The sequence below is a fragment of the Monodelphis domestica genome, chromosome 1, assembly GCF_027887165.1.
Source record: "Monodelphis domestica isolate mMonDom1 chromosome 1, mMonDom1.pri, whole genome shotgun sequence".
Taxonomy (NCBI): Eukaryota; Metazoa; Chordata; class Mammalia; order Didelphimorphia; family Didelphidae; genus Monodelphis; species Monodelphis domestica.
This window is the reverse complement of record NC_077227.1, coordinates 197,282,818-197,307,735: the sequence shown is the minus strand read 5'-3', so window position 1 is coordinate 197,307,735 and position 24,918 is coordinate 197,282,818.

Below are 24,918 nucleotides of genomic sequence, written 5' to 3'. Positions count from 1 at the left end.
ACCAGATGTATTAGAACCACAGATAACAGAAAATCTTCAGGATTTGATAGTATCCCAAGTAAGTGCTCTGCAAGGTACATTACTTGACAATGTACATGAATTTTTCCTGTGAAAAAGAAAAAAATGTGACTTTTCAGATGCCACTAATATTGCTAATTTGTGATCATTAAGAACACTGATGAAATGCAAATCAAATCAACACTGAGGTACCACCTCACACCTAGCAGATTGGCTAACATGATGGCAAAGGAAAGCAATAAATGTTGGAGGGGATGTAAAACCCAGAGGAATTGCTTATGGGCTATTGGAGGGGGGTTAGAGGAGGGGAGGGAAAGAACATGTAACTATGGAAAATTTCTCTTAATTAATCAATTAAATAAAATTTAAAACAAGAAAGAAAGAAAGAAAGAAAGAAAGAAAGAAAGAAAGAAAGAAAGAAAGAAAGAAAGAAAGAAAGAAAGAAAGAAAGAAAGAAAGAAAGAAAGAAAGAAAGAAAGAAAGAAAGAAAGAAAGAAAGAAAGAAAGAAAGAAAGAAAGAAAGAAAGAAAGAAAGAAAGAAAGAAAGAAAGAAAGAAAGAAAGAAAGAAAGAAAGAAAGAAAGAAAGAAAGAAAGAAAGAAAGAAAGAAAGAAAATTGACAAGGTGGCTTAGTGGAAAGAGAACCAGGCCTAGAGATGAGAGGTATTGGGTTCATTCTGGTCTCAGACACTTCCTAGCTGTATGACTCTGAGAAAGTCACTTAACTCCAATTGCCTCATCTTTACTTCTCTTCTACCTTGAAATTGGTGCTTAATAAAAATAAGTCAGAAGGTAAGGATTTTTTAAAAAGAATATTGATTGTAACAATACTAGAGTATTTCTTTACACTCTGTTGACAGCAAGCTCCTGGTCAGAGCCCTGTTGAATGAATTCTCGGACTTTATGACTCATAATTTGGTTTCATAAACATAATACAATGCATCACACATTACAGAATATCAAATGCAGAAAATGCACAAAGAACAATGTTCAGATATGTCCCATTCTGCTATAATTGACAAAAATATTTTTTTACTAGACCCATACCTTTAGTTTGGGAATTCAAATGAATACCTTCCTTTATCAATCCAGATTAGCACCTTCTATACAATTTGCAGTCTCAGTGAATTGTGTGTGGAACTGAGAAGTTATGTGATTTGACCAGGGGTGCACAGCTATTCTGTTTAAAGGACAAGACTTGCCCCTTGATCTTCCTAATTGAAGCCTCTTCTCTGCTTTGTCATACTCTGATCAGAATACACCACAATTTCAAAAGGGGAAATAGTATTAATAACTTTGGAAGAATGAGAATATAGATAGATGATATCACTAGAGAGGCAAAACCTTAGGGAATATATGTTGTCAACACAACTCGTATCTCTGCCACTAGAGCTCTGTAAGACACCTTTCTTTTTCATGATGTTTTCATGCTGCTATCCCTGGGATCAGTACCCATGATAGTCACATTGCTCAGCTGGCCTTCTAGTTTCTGCTCCTCTTTATGACTCAATTCCCAATGACAAGAGCAAATTCATGCTTGACTTACAAAGCTTCACTTGTCTCATGCCTCGACTACTGAGCTACTCTCTACCATATATGATGTATCTTGTCGAGTGAGTAGATGCAAGTTAAGGTATTTTAAATGATGAAAAAGGGAGAAGTACTTCTTCCTTCCAGGAAAAGAATGATTCTCTCCCCGGGATCTGGTTCTCCTATTGCTGAATCTTTTCTTGACTCACAAAACTAATGGCCCCTAAAATTATCTCCTCCATTTTCTGACTCCTTACAGAGTGTGTTTAGTTTTTTTGAAGGACCCTCAGTGGTGTGACAAATTCTTCAGGTAGTCATTCAATGGCTATTTATCATATAATCCCATAAAGTTTATTTGAGAAAATGTTCACCTCATAAAGGGATATTAGAATATAGGCAAATAGGACTACTATCTCTTGACTTTTTACAGTCCTCTCCTGCCTCCATTCTATTGAGGATACTATCACCCCTTCTGGGAAGGGACTCACTTTTACCTCCACCTGTTGAAATTCCACACTTCCTTCAAAGTCCAAATCAGTTACCCAAACCTATATAATCTTTTAATTAACACTACTCTGTCCCTGCAGGTTAGAAATCTTCTCAAGTTTCTCATAATATTTTGTCTACACCTACCCAAACTTTGTATTCATCTCATTTTTCCTTGTATCATACATATTCATATATTTATTTCTATTGTATTATTTCAAAAGGTCTCTGAGAGGGAAATGTGTGCTTCATATATCTTTGTATTCTCAGAACCTGGTACGATGTATTTTATATGATGAGAACTTCTAAATTAATGAATGATTGAGTATGTTTCAAGTTTCAGGTTAAGCTATAAAGCAAAGAGGTAGAATGTGGTTGTGAGACATAAAATCAAGAATATTGAAACTCAAAGTTATAATTAATGATAATCTGATATAACCCCTTCATTTCATAAAGAAACTAAGGCACAGAGAGCTTGTGATTTGTTTAATGTCATAAAGTTAAATTGAGCAAAATAAAACCTAGAATTCAGGCATTCTTATACCTAATATAATCATTTTTCTACCATTTATTGACCCATAATGGATGCTATGTTTAGCTCCCTGAATAGTTCTTCAATTTTTTTAATATTAATAGAAAGACAATATTACCAGGGGTGAGGTGCTAGGATACCATTTCACATCCAATACAGTGGAAAGGACAAAAGACCTGAAGTCTGGAAAATAAGATTTTAGCCCCAGTTATAATATTAACCAAAAGAATGAACAGTTAATTTTAATTTTCTGGGACTCCATTTTCTGATCCATAAAATAAGAATTATAATACTTGGGACTCCTATATAATAGTATTGCCATGAAGAAAATAATTTATTAACTAACATATTATATGAATTGAGCTAGTATTGCTATCATTGTTCACCTAGTTCAGCTAGACTAAATGATTTGCTCGTTTAATTTTTAAATTAAATTTTTTTCAGTTAGAAGCATTTATTTTATTTTTTGCTACCTTATCATCATAATGAAAAAGGGGAAAATAAAATATTCATAAGTAAGCAAAAAAATTCCCTTATTTACCATACCCCAAAATGTGTATTTCCTTCTACATATTTAGTCCATCATCTCTCAGTGAGGAAGAAGTAGAATTCTTCCTCACTGTTCCTTTGGATATCATGGATGATCATTGAGACGATCAGAATTCTTAAGTTTTTCAAAAGTTTTTTTTTTTACAATGTAATAGAGAATTAATTGTTCTCCTAATTCTGCTTACTTAACTCATCCCCAATTCATACAACTCTTCCTAGACTTCTTTGAAACTATCCATTTCATAATTTCTTGTACCACAATAGCCACATAACATTCTTTGTTCAACTATTCCCCATTTGATGGGAATATTCTTAATTTCCTGGCTTTTTTTCCTAAAATAAAAAGAACAATAATATTTTGGGTACTTTGGGGTCTGTTTCCTTTCTCTTTGATATCTTTAGAAAATAGGTCTAGTGGTGTTATTTCTGGGCTATTTATTTAAACAAACATTTGTTGAAAGAAGTACAGGAGAAAACATAGATTGTGTTAATAAAAAGATGAATAGAAACATATTTTTAAATTAAATATGTGTGTGTTGAGTGACTACTGTGGAAAAAAGTATTGTGATAGAAGCAAAAGGAACAACAAGCTAAAAATAAATATGATACTCTGGTGAGCTAAATGAACTTGTAATCTAGGAAAAGAAATAGACATTACATAAAGCAGTCAAAGTTATATCAATAGATAGCACTGTTATGCATTAAGCAATAGACTTGTAGTCAGAAAACCTTGGTTTAAATCATGCCTAAAAAAGATCTGGAAACAAAGTGAATGTCCACTGAATGGGAAATAACTAAATAATTTTTGTACATGAATATAGTAGAATTTTACTGTGATATAAGAAACAATATGCTTCTATCTCTCTTCATGTTATTTTTAATTTATATTTATTTGCATATTTTTAGAGGTTTTTTTTGCTCATTGTATATCTGGTGAGAGACCATGTGGCCCAAAGAGATTGGTCTCAACACTTGTGCTTTTATTCATTCTAGGTGAAAGGGCCTGGAGCTTTATGACCAAGTCAAGTCATCATCTGGGATCTCTGACATCCAAGCATTCTAAACTCTGAGTATTGTAGCCAACCAAGAAGAGAAAAGAAACAGAAACATAAGAAAGCTTACATTGTCTGATAAAGAGTATACTAAGTAGAACCAGAAAGTATTATATACAACTTCAAAAATGTGAATGAAAAAGGAAAGAACAAAAGAAGAACCAAATGTTTTATGATTTTAATAGTCAAATTTGGCCCCAGAAAATACAGAATTCTTTCTCTTTTTTGGCAGAAGTAGGACACTATGACTGCGGAAAATTATATGTATTTGAAGATTCAGTTAATATATTATTCTGTTTTCTGTATTATTTTTCCTCACCCTTTTAAGAAATTTTAAGGAAATGGCTCACTGAATAGGGGAGTGAGTAAGGTATATATTTAAAAAAGGTGATAGTAAAAAATATCAGTTCAAATTAAAAATAATAATGACATGTTACCTACCTTACAGAGTCTTTGCAAGGAAGGTATTTTGTAAAGCTGAAAAGTACCATAAGAAAATGAGCTCTTTTTCCTTCAGTAGGATAGAAATTCCTTCAGGAGGGGCTATTTTTTATCTTGGTCCTTGTATTCCCAGTATTGAGCATATGGCCTTGCTTAACAGGTACTCAATAAATGCTTATTTAATTAATTGAATTAAGTTGACACCTATTATAAGAGCTATAAACAAAAGGCTATGAGAGCTCTTTAGGGGGATACAGAACTTCTAGTGTTTCTAATCCTAGGATTCAGGGGCACCATTAACATGAAGAATCTATAGGGGAGGAAATTTCTAGGTCATGTAAGCAACAAAAGAGAGGACCAAATACTTTCCCTAATTCCCAGGACTTCTCAAACCTCTCCCAAATAGAAATTATGCACCAAAGATGAAGTAACTTCAGCTGTCTCCATTGTCTCATATCCAAAATTTAAAAGAAGGTTAAAAAAAACCCATGAACTAACGCTCACTGACCCTGAGGTCACTCAGTATCCTCCTCCACCTCTAGCACTACTAGTAGTAAGGCAGATCCAAGGACACACAAATACATATATAGACTCACAACAAAACCCACCCTTACACTCTAGTTTCCTCTCCCTCTTTCTAAGAGATCCCAGTGTCAAATGCCTCTCAGGAGCAGAATCCTAGAGCCATGATCTTGTAGCACCAGCAGACTTTGGATCCCAAGTATGGACAACCTTATAGCACCAATGCTACGAAGCTCTGAACATTGAGGATCAAAGAAGTCAGGAATAGAAGGATCAAGACAGGACACTAGTTTAGGATGCTGCTGTGTATATATGTATACAAAGGGATTGAGGGAAAGGGCACTATATCTAGCTAGGGCCAATTCTTACCCTTTAAAAGTCAGTTGGCACAGAGACTTGGGCTGGTAAATTATGAATTGCCTAATGTGGTAGGATGCTGAGACACTTTGAGATCTAGCCCCTATGGAAACCTTAATAAGAGGGTGAAGAATCAGAAAGTGAGTGATAAGACAAGTAAGGGGAAAAAATAAAAGATTAAAATTACCAAATATTTCAGGAAAAAAGAAGACTCAAAGATTTTGAACATAAACATATAAAACAACAAAAATAACAATAACATCAGAAGAAAATGTGGCCTCCAGATCAGGTAAAATAATTCAAATTATCTATGGATAATATTGTAAGACAAAGGATAATGATCCCACACTTGATGATCCATAGGACTCTATGGGATTTAAGAGGAACATGGAAACACAACACAATATTCTTGAATGATTTAAAAGAGAATTATAAGATCTGAATTTATGGACTGCATAACAAAAATGAAGGACCGGTCGTAAAAATTGGAATCTGCAATGGTACATCTCAGCAAAGAAGCAAAAGGCAGAACAATAGATTGGAAATGAAAATATATGAAAGTGAATAATAATCTAAGAAAAGTAAAAAATAATAACATTGAAATAAAATATGTTCCCTATACAGCAAAACATAATGATCCAAAAGATAGGATGCATAGAGAGAGTCTAAGTATCATAGGTATCCCAGAAGAACACAACAGGACAAAAAAAACCTTAAGAAATATAATGAAGAAAATAACAGAACTACCCAGAACTTCTGAACATACAGTATGAAATTCCACTTGAGAAAATTCATAGGTTACTTCCAGAAAAGCAGGCTCTACTTAGCTGAACTTTGAACAATGGAAACGTATTAAAAATATGAATTAGAACAGAACATGTGATACATTTTTTTGTGCAAATAAAGGGCTGAATTTGTCATCAAGTCAGTTCTGAATCAGAGGATCTGAGTTCAAATCCTAAGACTACCATTTATCACTTCTGAGGTCTTGAATAAATCACTTAACCTCTCTGAGCTTATTTATTTATCTGTACAATTAGACAATTGGATTAAGTGATTTTTAGTTCCAAATCTGTAATCCTATGACCTACCTTTATAATCATAAACAAATCATTTCACCTCTCAGAATTACCTAAATCAGTTCTCTAAAGAAATAAAACAATAATAGACTGCATCAATAAAAAGTTTCCACACCAAGAATTCTCCCTGACCTACTGAGACTGAGAGTCTAGACAAAAAGAAAAACACCAACAGCTTTGCAGTGAACCATGATGATAGAAAACTGAATAGTTAAAAGAAACATTCTAAGAATTTTCAAAAGAAGTGCTTCAAATAGCATGGCCTCTCTGAGAGCCTCAAAGAGAAATAATCGTCACACAAAAATTGGACCAGCGTTTTATAATCCAGAAGGAGGATGTTCTCTTTAAATTAAGGCTTTAGGTCAATTCTGAGTTGCAGCCAGCACTAGGACTTTACACAGAGGCAATAGCCACAAATCAAAGAGCAATCTTCTCATGAGTATGTTGTATAAATGACTGCTTTTTACAAAGCTATCCTTTCTTTCTATAATATCTATGTGTATAGATCACAATCTATTCCTGGGAGTCAGATCTGCCCAATATTGTCTGTCTTGGACATTCTTTTCTATTGAGCACAGACACTTATGGGTACTCCAAAGATATTGATTGTGATAGTTCAGGAAATATATGGCCATCATGTCCCTAGGTAATAAGCCTCTTGAAGGCAGGGACCATGTCTTCTCTTTGCTTTTATTGCCTAGTAATTCATTGTCTAGTAGAATGTCATAAACCATACGAGTATTTCAAAGTTAAAGCTGAATAGATGGAAATAGAGTGGTGATTTTTCAGAAGCATGTTCTGTGGACCTGGACCCAGGAAAATAACATCATATCTTGAGAGAAATACTCAGAAAAAAATAGTCTTTTTTTCATGGCTTGGAGTCGGGTATTTGAGACATACTTGAGAGGCAATATGGAAACATGGAAAGAGTTTTGGAGTTGGAGCTAGAGGAGTTGGGTTTGAATCTCAGCTCTGCCATTTATATTATTTGTATGATCTTAGCAATGTCATTTCATTCCTGACTGTCTCAGTTTTTTTCATATACAAAGGGAATGTGTTGAACTAGATGGCATCGTGGATCCCTTCCAGCTAACTAAAGTCTACTTCAATACTAATGCTTACTTCTCAGAAGAAAAAAAAATCTGGAATCCTACTAAAGGTATTGTTTTAAGGAGCATATGTAAGGTAGTTTGACCTATATTTACATCCAAATCCAATCTCCCCCAAGAGAGACTACTGGAAAGTACTGGAACATTCCAATGAATCAAAAAGTCAGCCAAAATCAGGTCAGGATGATTATGCATATTAAGCCCCAGGAAAATAAAACCATAATATTTGAAGGAACGATAGTATGCTACAAAAGAATAACAGAGGATCACTATGACAGGCCACTCCAATAAAAATAAGGAAGCACAAAAATTTAAGTTATATTCATTCCTATCTTAATGGAATGCTCTTTGTCTACCTCTCATCTTTTGAAATTTTAGGTATCCCTTAAAGTTGGATTCAAATGCCATCTCTACCTCAAAACTTTCTATTAGAAATAAAATCTAATACAGTGACTGAAATGCTGATCTTTAGAGCCAGTTACCTATCTCTCAAAATTATATTGAGAATCAGATGATAAGATATGCAAAGTATTTTGCAAACTATATGTGTTAGCTTTCACCATAATCATGACTGTTGGTTGTTATTAATTATGCTGTAGTAAGAGTAAGTGTTACCTTTAAGTGAAAGAATTCAGAGTAAGTTCTATAGAGATGCAATTAACCAGGGCAAAGGAGAGAAGAAAAAGCCAGCTGCAGAAAGTGTGTGTCATATAGATATAGATATATAGATATAGATATAGATATAGATATAGATATATAGATATAGATATAGGTATAGATATAGATGTAGATATAGATATAGACATAGATGTAGCTATAGATATAGATACAAAACCATCACAGAAACTTGCTTTTTAAAATTCTTATATTGAAATCAAGAAAAAGTCTCATGGTCCTAAAAAGAAAGCCTAAATAATGAAGAATTCATGACTACTTATAGAGCTTCAGCAAATCAGTGAGGACTACCAGAGGAAAAAAATGATTAGAGTAGGCAAGGCCATGGAAACATTAGAGACTTCTTTACAATGTGGTGACATGCTAAAAACTAAAGCCAAGAATGACATCACAAGGGCCATCACTTCAACTGAAGTCACTTCAGAAGGGTTACAAAGAATAAATTAAACAAAATCTCCATGACTTCCCCTGAACCCAGTATGAGAATAGAAGTCTTATGACTACACTAAAAGGTGTAAGTCCAACTTCTCTTGAGTATTTGAACTGCAAAGTAGTGATCAATTAGTTTACCATTAATCAGATAATTTGGGGGTTAGGGGGTCCTGAATAATATAAAATGAAAAGTAGGAATAACTAGTAGGACAATTTTCAGGAACCGTCTCTCAGCTTTATAAACTAAACCTCCTATAATGGCCCTTTTTAATGTAATTTATAGTTTCATCATTACCCTTTTTGTATTAGTAATTATTTCTAAAATACCAAAGAACCATCTTTTTTTCAAGGTCCTTCCCTGAGCCTGATTTACTGCTCAGCTCATGTTGGACTCTGTCTTTCTGAGGTTTGACATTTCCAAATATTTATTGCTCTTTTACATTAATGCCTTTCTCATGAATCTGAAGGTGACCGTTATTTCTTTCATCATGTTGTAATTAAATGGATCAACTATTACTTTATTATTTCCACTATTTATCTGCAGCATGCATTAAAACTTTCAGATTAGAAAGTGATATTGAGCTCTTCGTGAACTATAACAAACAAATATTTCCGCAAATGTAGGGTACTCTTGATGCATTGGCAAAAGGAGCAGTTCCAAGAGAAAGCACAAAATCTTTAATATTTTATTGATCAGATCTAAACCTTCTGCCCAAAGTGGCAATTAAATTTCAATTAAACTGACTGAAAGCATCATATTAAATTTCAGCACTTTACGAGCTATCAGATAATGCTGCAGGACAAATCTTTAGTATGATCACACTCTTTTCAAATTATATTATCCTGTTCATTCACAATAAAAGTGACAGTTTTAGGTATACTTTCAATATTTCTTGAATATAAACCCTCTAATGAACACATTTTATTGCCTTTAAATCAATTATTATTGGATATTTTAATAAAGTGAATTGAGCACTTTGTTTTACACACTGCTTAGAAGTTATTATATTTTGCAGCCTGAACAGCAATGAACAGTAGCAAGAAGAGAGAAATATCCAAATAGCTGGCCATATAGTAGAAATGGAATGAGTTCATTTACAGAGAAGAGGTCTACCTGTCTCATTTTACAAGGGCTAATGGTATATGCTAATAAAAAGCTGGTTAACTTTTTCAAAATTTAGGCCCCAGTTGCAAAAAAATCTCTTCTCAGAAGATGGTGGTTCCAATGACATGAACAAAAAACACAAGATGTGAATAAGGGTCCTAAATATGCTGGTCTGTCACCATTTGAACTTATTTGTTTGTTTGTTTTTTTATCTTCTTGACCTTTGGATGCCTTGTTTGTTACTTGACATTGGGATTTGCAAGACTCTGGTGACTCAAAAGAGCTTCTTACTTGGGTTTGACTGTGGCCTTAGTACAAAACAAATGAAGCATGATGGAGCTTATCCATTCATTTCGGCCATCTTTGTGATTAATGCAGATCACTGCCCGCTTCATTCAGCTGAGGCAGTCAGTATTGATTGTGAAGATAGCCAAAATGAACGTCTCAGCTGTGCAGCCATCCTGTTCACGTATCACACATGGGAAACAGTCTCAAATTCACTCTATTCAGAATTCGTGCCACTTGTCTCTTCTTCCTCAATGCTCCATGACTGCATTAAAATTGGGAGAGGGAAGGGGAAATCAAAGAGGGAAAATCAGGAAAAAGGAAGGTTTCAAGTGATACTCTCATTCAAATGAAATGAGTCCAGATAGAAGAGTCTTTCCTTTGTTTTTTGAATATGAAGTATTTGATGCTCACATTAAAAGGATGTTGTACCAGCAGCCACATGATTAACTGAAGTGGACTGTGTGAAAATCTACAAAGATGGTTCAATCCTTTTTTTATTGAAATGACTCTTTTTGACTTCTACCACTGCTTTAAAATCATAGAATCTTAAGGTCAGAAGGGTTGTAGAAGGCCATTAAATTAATGACTTCTGCTTCCACAATGGCTATACCTAAATAATACCTGATAGGTAGAAGTCTAGGTTTCCTTTAAGCACCTCAGGGAATGAGGATGCCCCAATAATTATTGAGCATTAGCTTTCACTGTTGGAAATTACCCTTTATGTACAACTTTAAGCCCACTATGATCCAACTTAGTTCCATTGTCCTTATCTTCAATAGAATCAGAGAAATAATGACAGCCAATTTTAAAACTTCCCATTCTCATATTTGCAGTGGTTATTCTTCATTTAGTAGCCAAACAATTGATCTATGATCTTAGGCTCATGAGATAGAGCTAGAACAAGATTAAGAGTCATCTAATCGAACCCTTTCATTTTATTAATGTAAAATTTAAAATGCAAAGTGTTTCAGTCTCCAGAGAAATGAAATTATTTGTCCACAGTCCCACAGCTAATAAGCAGAGATTAGAGATTTAAACTCAAATCCTCTAACCAAGTCTAACTCTAACTCTTTTACCTGAAGCATATAAGATCTATAAATTAGGATAAATGCTTTGGAATATCTTTAGTGGCTAGGAGTAACCTGGAATAGTGAACATGGAGTGAGCCTTGAAGTCAAGCAGACCTGAGTTTGTTATGACTTTGGCATACACTGGCTTAGTAACCACCGGTAAGTCTCTTAATCGCTATGCTTCCAAGAAACTCTCTAAGACTAGAAACTACTGATAAGTTCTTCATTTAGATCTGATGAGTTTCCATACTGATGAAATCAGTACCTCTCAGTACCATGGTATCAAACTGAAATAGAAATGGACCCCTGTAGACTTCATATTGACTTAGAAAACCATAATTTACATTATATATGTTCAATTGTACTTTTACTTATATTGTTAAAAATTTCCCCATATTTTAACCTGGTTCTGGCCATACTGGGGAGTTTTGCTGCACTTAAGTCTGATACCTCTTCTCTAAGCAAGTCTTTAAAATTAGAAGTAGCTTAAGAAGGTATAGACACAGCAGCAATAAAATCAATGGTTAGGCAGTGTTAAAAAAATTCTATCCCCAAACAAGGTATGATGATAATGTACTGAGACTTTTCTCATTTGTATTTGAGTGTGTACCAGAGCATATAGTGTGATTTATTAAGTGAATTGCTTCCACAATTTTAAATGTTAAATATTTATCAAATACTAAGCTAAGAGACCAGTGGTCTAGTGAACTTGATACTTTTGAATTTAGAATCTGGAAGACCCACATTCAAAACCATGCTTTTTTTTTAGATCTATTAGATTATTACTTGTATTGATTCATATAAAGGAAGTTGGAAGGTGTTCCAAGATAAAATAAAATTGAAGACTAGTGATAGAAACAGTTATTGTTGTAAACTAGTGAAACAAGGGATGTGACCTAGAAACAAAGAATATATTGTTTTATCCTTTCTGTCACCTGAATCTGTCCTTTTTTAAATTTTATTTTGTCAATTTAGAACATTATTCCTTGGTCACAAGAATCATATTATTTCCCTACCCTCCCCCAACTAATTTCCATAGGTGATGCTCAATTTCTCTGGGTATTCCATGTCTCCTTGATCAGAACCTATTTCCATGATGTTGGTGTTTGCACTAGGATGATCATTTAGAGTCTGCATCCCCAGCCATATCCCCCTCAACCCATGTAATCAAGCATTTGTTTTTCTTCTGTGTTTCTACTCCCACAGTTTTTTCCTCTGAATGTGGGTAGGATTTTTTCTTGTAGATCCCTCCAAGTTGTTCAGGATCACTGCACTGCCACTGATGGAGAAGCCCATTACATTCAATTGTACCACAGTGTATTGGTCTCTGTGTACAATGTTCTCCTGGTTCTGTTCCTTTCACTCTGCATCAATTCCTGGAGATCATTCCATTTCACATGGAATTCCTCCAGTTCATTATTCCTTTGAGCACAATAGTATTCCATCACCAACATATACCACAATTTATTCAGCCATTCCCCAATTGAAGGGCATCTCCTCATTTTCCAATTTTTTGCCACCACAAACAGCACGGCTATGAATATTCTTGTACATGTCTTTTTCCTTATTATCTCTTTGGGGTACAAACCCAGCAGTGCTATGGCTGAAATCCACACTTTCTAAAGAGCTCATTTGACACCTCAGAGGCTTTTGAGGGGTAGAACATATATACATATAAATATGTATATATGTATTTTTTCCATTCATTATATCATTTGGTCTATAAAATGGGGACCACAAAATCACCTCACAGAGAGATGATTAAAAGAAATAATACATATTATATATATATATATATATATATATAAAATACTTTGAAAAAGATAAAGAACCACATGAATGGCACCTATTTTCATTGTGATCTTTACTAAGAGAGGCAGAAAAATCAAATAAGACATAGTCAACTTTAGGGAGACTGTGGTCCAGTAAGAAGATATGACATATAAACCAGTAATTGTAATACAACTTAGAACATAAGGCCCTCTACAGTCTGGTGTCATCTCTATCTCCTGCAGTATATTCAACCAGACTGTATTACTGTCAATTCTTGGGACATATTCTTCAATTTCCTGCTTCCATACATATCCTGCTCCCTCTCCCCCAAAATTTCCTCCCTCCCTACTTCACTTATTGAATTATTTAAAGTCTAATTCAAATGCCATCTCCCTGCAAAAAAAAAAAAACTGAACCTTATTATAGCAGTTGATACTAATGCCTTTGAACCTTACATAATACTGTGCTTACACCTCTCTGATGCATTTACCATATTATTTTAGATTGCAACTATTTGTACACAGAATGACCCTCCCCAAACTATAAAGTCCATTGAGGGAAGGAATATATTCTTTAATATAATATTAATGTATTAATATAATATAATAATAATATATTTTAAATTCTTTAAACTTTGTAGTCCCTGCAAGGATTTCTGCAAATAGACAGTGTTTAACAAATATATATTTTTAATTCATTTAAATCAAGTTAGCCTATGAGTGCTATAAACAAATGTATGTGTGAGGTCCAAGGAAAAAAAAGATTGATTGTTTTTAAGATAAAAGCCAGAAAGAAATCTAAAGATATTTCAAGCAAATAGCTTCATATATACTTATCCTTAGAACAAATACATAGTTTTCCAGGGGGAAACTATTTTGAAAGACAATACTAGTTTAGCTATCCAAGAATTAGTATACTTGTCAGTCATTCAACAAGCATTTATTAAATGTTTACTATGTACCAAGATAAGTAAGTCTCATTTATTATGCATTCAAACAACAGACCATACTTATATGTTGTGTTATATCACTATACAGGAAGCAATGAATTATTGATTGTCATTTTTTCATGGTCAAGATCTGTGATTTTATCAGGGTATGGAAGTTCCTGTGTGGAAACTCTCTACTGATATAAATCATAAATCCTCTGTAACCTACAGTCTCAGGAAGTTGCCTGATGGCACCAAGAGGTTAAGTGATTCACCCATGTTCACACAGCTGGTATATGTCAGAGGAAGGACAGATACTCCTGAATCGAAGAACAGAAGTCTATCCATCACACTCCACTCTATATATGTGACCTCAGAAAAGTCACTTAACTTCCCTGGGACTCAATTTGCTCTTCTATAAAATGAGAGCATTAGACAAGATGGCCTCTAAAATGACTTCCAAATATATGATCTCAAATAACATATATACACATCTATATGGCAGACCCCTTTGTGTTCCTTTTCTTCCTTATGCCTAAAAAAAAGAAACTGAATCTGAGATCATGTGAGATTCCATCTGATTTATGAGTTGCTCAGTAGGGAGACACACACAAGATTAAATGTGACTATAAGGGACTAGTCCTTCCTCCTTAAGAAAGACTGATCACATTCCTGCTGCTGGATATCATGTCATCCCTTAACTCTTCTCAGTTGCACCAATCCCCTTGTTGCTGAAACCCTAGGAACAGCAAAATGACAAGCCTGAAGAAAAATGGCAAGCACAGACCTATTTTGACCAGCCCCTGGCCACAGTTATACACCTATCTTTTTACTGATTTTCCTTTTGTCTCTGTTAGAATTTCCAAAAGAATCACCAGTTTTCCCATGCATGGTGAGAAGCAAAATCTTGTTTTGACTAGTGGAAAAAACCAAACCAAACAAAATAATTGATTGTAAATACATAAGGAAAGTCTGTTTGTTTATAGGGAGGCATTCCTGGCCTTTAAGAAAAGCAGTTTACCATCTGAGGTGTGCATTTTGTTGATAAAGCACATAGTATTTTTCAGTGATAGTGTTTCTTCCTATGATTAAGTATGTTTTGTTTACTTTGAGCTGTAAACACTTCTTTTTTCAGGCTCTCCCTTCAAACTAGATCAGAGAAGGAGACATGTAGAAATAACCACCGAAAATTTTACAAACAGATCAACCAAATTGTAGATAAGACTTATTTGGTAGCTCATTTTTATAGTTCACCTATTGGATAACCCTGGGTAAATACCATGCATTTTCTAAATATATTAATCCAAGAATAATTGCAGTTGCATTTTAATGGAGATATTCAGCAATTTTTAAAAATGCTTGAATTTTATTTGACTGCTATGGAATGCTTCAGGAAGCAGCCAAGTTCACATGATGGGGGAAAGTGAGCAGGGGTGGAGTTTTAGGGGAGATGGAATGAAAGAAGGCAGGGGAAAGAGTCCTCCTCAGTTCTGAAAGTACTTTGCATTTCATTGAGTCCTTCCAATTCAATTTGCAAGTACAGTAGCTCTGTTGTTGCTCTGTTGTTTGAGCAAATCTTTTTTGCCTAGACCATAATAATTGAACTTTTACAGATTTTCTCAAGTACATTGAAACTGCAGCTAAATCAGAAAGAGTGAACCAGAGCCTACTCCACTAGGCTGCACTTACTCATCCCCAATGCTATGCTGGATTTATTTTTGATGCTAAGAAAAGAACCATGAATTTTTGTCAACTGCGGCCTGGGAATTTACATTTGTTCTATAAAATGCACTGAAAGGACCAGCCTGCTCTTTGAGAACAGGGAATGCAATCTATCCAACTCTCAATAAACTTGAGAATATATATCTGGTTAAACCTATCTAAAATGAGATGCAGCACTAGCAATATGGTGGGCTCAGGAAGGCTGGCAATAAAAGCAGATATACAGTATCTGACATCAGATTGTTTCAAGCTTAATTTCAGTAAAGTAATAATGTCAGGAAAAGAAATGCACTGTGATGCACAGATTGATACCATTATAGAGAACTATACAATTCCTTATGAACCTGGCCATCTTTGGGCCTGATAATACAGATAGAGAACAGAACCCTTGCTAGACAGTGCGACAGTTCCCAATGTGCAGCATGAATGTTGGCCAAGGATTGTGGTCAAGGAAAGGGCTAACATACTATAATATGAAGCTTTGATTAACAGATTCCAATAGGATTCTGTTATTCTTATAAATAAATATATATTGCATATAACCTCTACTCTTTGCCTTGATCAATTGACACAACCCAACATGAGCTGTACTTCAAACAAGGAGTATTGGGCACTGTGTGGATTTCTTTCCTTTGGGAACTATACTTTCATTGATATAAGAAAATCACCAGTGAGGAAAATCCCATCTACTAATGGAGCCTGGCAACGGGGGTACAATGTCATCGTAGAGAAAGTGGGGAGGTTAAGTGACCAGCCAGGGTCACTCAGCCAGTATGTGCTAGAGGTGAGACCTGAATCCAGGTATTCCTGACCCTTTTGACATCCACTCTTCCAGATTGCTCTCTATATATTCCATACATTTATTTTAACTAAGACATCTTTATCACCCTTCTAGCTGTGATGACAGAGGTACATGAAATCGTGGCAGGGAAGAGATATAGAGCTTCAGCAAGCAAGCCCGGAAGCCCACTTCCTTCAGACTATTTTAGTTGAATTTTTTTGGCCAATAAATAATCACTGAATACATTCAGCATCAAGGAAAACATGGTTGTACACCTCCTTTTGAAGATTTCACAACCGGGGGGGAGGGGTAGTCTCTGCATTTCAAGGATAAAAACTTTATTTTCAGTTTTCATGAAAATAACATCAAGCAAAGTATCTCCAAAAGTTGAGTCATTCCTGGTACTGAACTTATAGATTGAAAGACTTGAGTTCGAATAATCCCTCAAAAACATACCAGCTGTGTGACCCTAGGCAAATCTCTTCTTAATCAGTCATGATCTTAATTTTCTCATCTGTAAAATGATGATCGTGATAGTATCTCCTTCACAGAATTGTTGTAAAAATCGAGTTAGATAATAGAGGTAAAGCACTTGGAAAAACTTAAAGTTTTGTATATGCTAACTATTATTATCATTATTATTACTTGTCATATATGGAAGGTCCCTATTTCTCGTTTCTCCCTAGGTAAGATAATATACTCCAGTAAAGGCAGATAAGCATGATGCACACACAAACATACCTTTCATCTCTTGATATACTGTCAAAAAGTCATAATCTACCCACCTGCAAATTATGGACTCATTTGAACCTCCTCATCTGTGTATTTTAATTTTGAAGATTATGGAAGGCTCTGTTAAGAGTGAGCATCATTGCTTTCAAATGGACCTGTGGTCCCTTTTTAAACATGAAATACATCCTGGCTTATGCAAGAACTATTCTTTTCCATGAGAAAATCAGAGATATTCAACATTGTCCTTCCCCCTTCCAATAGTGAAATGATTACAGAAAATTAATATCACTGTTATTAATCGTTACATCCTACAGCCATTTTGGGGAAAACATTACCCTTTCCTCTATTTATATCCCATGTGTCTGTCCTCTGTCATTCCCTTTCTCTTTAATCTCGTTGGAGTGTACAGCTCACTCGTCCTTATTTTATTGACTCAATCACAGGCGTACTGTCACTTTTTATAAAATGGTCACTGCAGAATCACATCAAGCAAATTTTTGATTCTGCAGTCAGTAATTTAGTGCCTTTATGGAATTGCAATTTCAGGGCTCACTGCTTGTTTTTCTAAAATGTACTTTAGGAATTAGTTACTCCAGCCACAAATCAGTAGAATTTATGCACAGTTGTAATACAGTTTATGGCCTCATGGTACATTGCTTCAAAAACAGCAGATGTGAAATTATGATAAATATAATGAGTGTTTTTTTGCCTGATCTAGTGGAGTAGAGAAGGATCTGGAGCGTGTTTACCTATCCCATACAGTACATTTAATGTCTTAGTCAGGAGTCCTGACAATGGCTGATTAATGTCCTCATCTCCTTTATTAAAGATAAGAGTAGCACTGCAGTCAGGAGATAGAAAGCACACCATAAATCTTCGTAAAATGAGCAGTCAAATAATCACTCATCAGAAATAAAATCTACATACATTAACACTAACACTCAGCCTACCGTGCATGCACCCATAAAAAAGCAAGAGGAGATGGCGTCCCTGAAGTTTTAATTTCAACTAGTTCTTTAAGTTGAATGCTACAGTTCCCGTAACCTGGATGCAAAAGCTGGCATTTAAAAGCACATGTGAAAGGACCAGATGCCTCATCATTACATTAAGAGCATGAAGCAGGCAACAATTAAGCGATTCACTGGAAAGACATAATGCTGATCTATGCTAGCAATTAATCACAGAATACATTAGACAATGATGGGTGACCTACAAATTTTTGACAAAATAATTTTTCATCATGTTGGCGATTTCTTAGCCTAATATGCCTGCAAGGCACAGAGTCCAAACCTGTCATTTATTCCATCTCTCCTTGACAGGCGGCAACCTGTCTTCCAGACAAAATGAACATTATCTGTGCTCACTAGACATTTAGTGCAGGGCTTAGCTTATGACTAATGATAATAGGCAGACAGAAATGTTAGAGTCTGAAATAATGTTCTCTTTGTTAAAGAAATTTCTTGAGGTAGAATTTTTTTTTCCCAAAGACATATAAAGATAAAAACTGTTTTTATCTGGATTTTTAATGCAACTTTAAGAACCAATATTTCCCTTCAACCAAAATAAACAGAAGGATGTAACAATTTTTTAATTAACATCTCATTTGAATACCAACTCCTGCCTGAAAATTTCTTACATGGCTAGGAGCTGAGATACAAAGAGAGAAGTTCAAGAAATGGAAATTTGAATGAGAAAATATAGGAAGCTGATTGGGATTTCAGATTTTCTTTTGTGGTCTCAAAGAAAAAAAGTTGATGGGCCCCGAGCTATAAAATGGATAGATAGATAGATTAGATAGATAGATAGATAGATAGATAGATAGATAGATAGATAGATAGATAGAACCAATGCTAAGAATTGCATTCTAATCAACTGCTCTCATTTATTTTATCGTGGTTTCCCTCAGTTGCTAAGTTCTGAGAGAACCTAAACCTTATTTTGGAAGAAGCAATTTAGAAGCCACAAAATGCCTAAAACAGATAATTTATTAAATGGCTTTCAAATTCCGCAAGCAAGTACTTTATCTTTTTATTCATAATTAATATAATTGTTTTGTGCACTTTGGATGAAGAGAATTAGCTACTTAGTTATTTTTCTTGTGCATTATATGTGCAGAATGCCATTTTCAGAGGTAGATTTTTCTCCAGATTCCTCTGCTGAATTCCTATTAGCTCTAATGGGAGTTACACGTGCACAATGATAGGAGACTATACCCCTTAGGCTGGGAATTTAAAAGAACAAATGGCAAGTACATCCAAAAAGTAAAGTCTAATTTAGATGATCCATAAGTCTGCAAGACTACTTTCATGAAAAGGCAAACAAATGTTACCCTGTCTGATGTTCTCAGTTGTTTGGATAGCCCTGTAAATATCTCCCCTGGACTCATTATTTAAAGGGAAACTCAAGTTTTTAACCTTCTATTCAATTTTTGATGACACATGTTTAGTTGGGGCCATAAATTAATTTTTTTATTTTTCATGATGTATTTTATGATTTTTCATGCACAAATTGGTGCATGGATGTAGGCCTACACCTCAACATGGCAGAGCAAACACCTTTTCATTCATCTCTCAAAAGCAAAAGAGGAGAGGAAAACCTAAAGTGATTATGAACCAAAAATATGCTTGCTTTAATAGATTTGCTCCCAATTTCCCTCTATGATGCTTGTGATCAGGATATGATCCAAATAAAAATCACCCTAAGTTATTTTGATGAGAGAATGGTTGAATATAGAGAAATCAAATGGATTTGGTCTGTTATTAACATACAAGACCAGATGGATTGCCATCCACCTGACAAAAGAGGATGAGGGGATCTTTCTGTTGGTGTTCAAATACATCAGTGAAGGACACAGAAGGAATTACACTTTCCTCTCTAAAAGGAGTCAGGGTTTCTAGTTAAAAGATTGGAGTACACTGACTCATAAACTAATATTTAAATGCCTCTCTAATCTCAAGATAAGAAAAAATAATTCTAGCTTTCAGTGGTCACAAGCCCCTGATTTTTCTGAAATTTTCTTTCCTCTTTTTTTTTTCAAAATAAATAACCAAAAATTATGACTTTCCCTCCCCCTTACCCCATTACATGAGTCTGATTCAGTCACATGTATAAATTCATCAGCACTAAGTGATAGCAACAAGAATGCTAGTGTTGTAGCAAATCTCCTTCGGGAGGACACGCTGTTGCCAGCTATTAATCTAGCTAGACTGCTACTCTGCTCCTGTTTAATTTTTGTCTCCTTACAAGAGGCCTCCAAAAGGTCCTTTGTCCTTAACATTCAAAAGCGGAAAATTTTACCTCAATAAAACAATGTCTATGAGAGATATAGGATCTTACAGTCAGGTGATAATTTGATACCAATCATCCAATGAATGCCATAAAAATGAAAATTGCATTTAAGGAAATTAGGATATTAAAATTTAGAAGGCAATCTGACTTAGAGGCAAGGAACAGACCAGAAATTTGGAGTCTGATCCACACTCTGGAAACAAGTGCCTATATGAATTTAGTACAGTTATCTACTGGTCTTCCTTCAAAAACCTCCTATCCTCCTTTCTTGCCCTTCTCCAGCCTCCCTACCCCATAAATCATTATTGATATCAACAAAACAAAACCACTTCCATTTTTTCTGAACACAAAATGGAGATGATTAAAGATCACAGTTGTTCAAACATCTGTGAATCTTGATGATAAATAATTCAGCTAGCATTTTATTTTTTTTAAATCCTTACCTTCTGTCTTAGAATCAATAACAAGTATTGGTTCTAAGACAGAAGAGCTGTAAGGACTAGGCAATGGAGATTAAGTGATTTACCCAGGATTACACATCTAGGACATATCTGAAGTCATATTTGAACCCTGTACCTCCTATCTCCAAGCCATATCTCTGTCCACTGAGACAACTAGCACTTAAATTTCTGCATACCAGGTGCTCTGCTGGGTATCTGAAGTACAAAGACAAAAATAGGACACCATCCTTGCCCTGAAGAAACTTCCATTATAATGCAGACTACAACATTTACATATTGTACAGAGAAGTAAATGAAAAATAAACTGAGGAGAGAACAGGAACAATTAGTGGGGGGGGGGGGCAATTGAGGGGTTCAGAAAAGTCTTCCCATAGGAGGTAGTATAACAAATAATTAGAAAACATCTACTATGACCAGGGTACAATGGTAGGTACTAGGAGTACAAAAACAAAATGATGCCTTGAAGGAAGCTAAGTATTCCAGGAGATAAAGGTGAGAAGGACATGCCACCCAAGAATGGTAGATCATGGTTATATAGGCAAAGAGTAAAAAGATGGAATGTTGACTCTGGGGAACACCAAGTAGTTTATTGTGGCCAGAAATGGAGGGGAGTAAGAGGAAATAATACAAAAAATGAAAGTAAACCACTTCCTAGATGAAATATTGAATGTGCTCAAATTAGAAAAATAAATCATGAAATCAAAACCAGTGGTGCATTTGACAATTGAGTTTTGGATATCCTATTTATCAGACATGTTTTCCAATGACTATTTTATTGATTACTGAAAATCAAAGAAAATCCATTGTCCTATTTTCCATGAAAAACATTTGATTAAAAATGTAATATAATGCAGAGGAAAATGAATAAGCATTTAAAGAGAGCTTACTATGTGGTAGAGAAGTTGGTATTTTTTTTACAAATATTATATCTTTTGATCCTTAACCTTGTGAGGGAGGCATTTTTATTATCCTCATTTTACAGTTGAAGAAACTGAGGCTAAGAGAGAGTAAGTAACTTGACCAAAGTTATACAGCTAGTAAGTGCATTGGACTGGATTTTAATTTAGGGCTTCCTGACTGCAGGTCCAGCTGTTCTATATCCAGCACCATTAGGCTGATGAAAAGAACACTGGAGTAGGTATAAACAGACTTGAGTTCTATTCCTTGTTGGACCACCTGAATACTCCTGGGGTCTTGGGGAGGTGCAATAAATCACTTAAAAATTGTGAGGCTTTGCTTTTTTTTTTTTTCAATCTGTAAAATGATGACAAAAATAACCAGGGATGGGGAGAAAAGGAGAGGAGGTGAATTGGACATTATCTCTGGTCATTTCGAAGCCTAAAGTTCTATGATTTCAATAATTCTATTCACCTACATAATCTCAATTATCCTTTTTTGATCTATGATTTAAGTATTATGCTTACTTTTGAATGTGCCAAATATTTGTCACTCTCTGAAGGAGAGTACTAATAAAAGCAAAAAGTAGTTCTAAGAAGTGAATATTTTGTTTCTGTGGCCTTTTGTGAGGTCTTTCTTGTGGCAGGATTGGCAGACTTTTGATTTCACTGGGAAAGGGACATCTTCATGAGGAAATGCCATCTGCCAATAGAGAAGAGCAACTGTTAAGTATTAATGTTTTTGTGAATCTATCTCCAAAGAATTTGTTTACAAACTGAGATTTCTAAGAAAATTTTTGTGGTTGGGACAAGTGCAAGACACTGCAAAGTTCATTCTTGTTGAACTTATTTGAAGGAATTTGTTCATTAGTACCCAGTGTGTATGTAGTTTCTTTGCTGAGATTGCATTTAATTTTTCACATCAGTTCTCATTACTCAGGGGGGTGATGTGGTACCATGGGTAGAGAGATGCCTTGAAGTAAAAAAAAAAAACCTACATACAAACACCATATCTGAACTTCTTGGGACACTAGAAAGCTCTAAAAAGGATAAATTGCAAAAAGGATGCTAAAAGAATTAGTAGAGCTAATTTCCTTATCCAGGAGTTCCCTATTCCAATAAAATTGCAGATCCAACCCATCAGCCCACTAATTGGTGCTTGATCTATAATTCTATATCTCTGTTTTTGTCTATCTCTGGTTTGCATATTGGAATCATATTGACTTGTAAAAAAGTTGCCCTCTTTCTCAATTATTGAGAATAGTTTTTGTAACATATTTGTTAATTGCTCTTTGATCTGTTGATATAATTCAATTGTAAATTCTGAGACCAGGTTTCATCCCTCAGATGCACTTCCCCCCAGTGGTTATTTTATGTCTTCATTGACTTCTCTTTAAGAGATCAGGTTGTTTAATATTTCTCGTTTAGTTAAAGTATTTTACATCTTTGTAAATCATTATCTGCCACTCTTAAGTTTTCATTTTTCCTTGCAAATAACTGACCATAATTGTTTCTGAAAATTATTTTTGCTTTCTCTTTTTTCACTGTGAATTCATCTTGTTTGTTCACTTTAAATTTTGAGAAGCTATCCTATTTTTCTGTTCCTTTAAATCAAGTTAGCTGATGAAATCAATTTTTATTCTTTAAAAATATCTTTTGGATTTTTTATCATTTCTATGGCCTTTAAAATTTTAATTTTATCTGTTTCTCCTCTAATTTTCATGATTTCTTCTTTTGTGCTCCTCTAAGTCTAATGGACTGCTTTTCAATTTAAATATGACATGTCTCATTTGTAAATCACCTCTTTTCCCATTTTAGAGATTGTATTTGGTCATTCTAAATAGCTATAACTTTAGACTTTTACCTGGGTATATTTGATATCTTATCCTTCAAACTTAGGCAAGCTAAATTGTAAGCTTATTTAACGGTAAGCTTAGCTTGTGATAAGCTAAGATATTTCTGACTTTTTTACAAGGTAACCTTCCAGTGGATCATTTCAGGAATATTATTACAATGTCCCCAGGATTCAGAGTTAGCAAAAATACACAAATCTACTTTGCTGAATCCATATTAGGTGACACTATTTATGTTCATGTGCCATGCTTCCAAAATGTGTTGGTCATCATCCTCTGGTCTATCTCTGATGCTAAAAAAAAAAAAAATCTTCTCTCAGGGGAAGAGACCACTTCTTTCAAGCTACATTTGATTCGTCTCTATCAATATTTGCAGAAGGAAGCATCTCATTGAACCACCCACGTAGTTATTTGTTGATCTATCCCTGTGGCCTATCAATCTTCTTTCAATTCTGGGTTCACTGCTGGAGAAGGTGTAGCCGTCTGGATTGCATCTCTATGATAATTTAATTTAACTGCAAGTGTGCTTGAGTCTAGATTACTCCTGTTAGCAGCCAGAGGTGACTACAAACAGTCGAGGGGCCTAGATTGTTGTCAGGAATAATTACTGGTTTAAAGAGAATGACGAAAAAATATGACATTCTACAGAAATGCATAGCAATAAGAGTAATAGTGTATATATGGATACATACTGACATTTAAATGAAATCATAAATGTTTCTTTGTCAAAAAACAGTTGATAATTGATTAGCTGACAAAATTCTCTAAACTGCATTTGCATCTTTCTATATGTCTGTATGGTATCTACTTGCTCCAGGCAGATTCCCTTAATGGGTTTACGTACACTGATAATCTGGAAATGAAGTAAATGCCTGTGCTAAATATGAGAATAAAAATGCATGGAAGAAAAGCTATTCTGCTAATATATTTTCTCTTTTTCTGCTCAAACAAAAATAAATTCAACTTTTAAAATGAAAGGAACAAAATAAATGGATTTTTTCCTTTAATTACTGCATTTAGGCAGTAATTTTAGCTAGAACTAAAAACCCACACAACACTACTTCAGTAAATGACACTGGATCCTGAGTAATGCTGAAGGATGCTTAACTAAAAGGTTTGTCTCTGGAATAGGTTGTTGAATCATTTGCTGGGTTATACCACCTTTTCTATAGGAAATAGGAGTGGGGAGGGATGATGCATAAATCCTTGCAAAAGGACTTTTAAAAATATTCAATCTTAT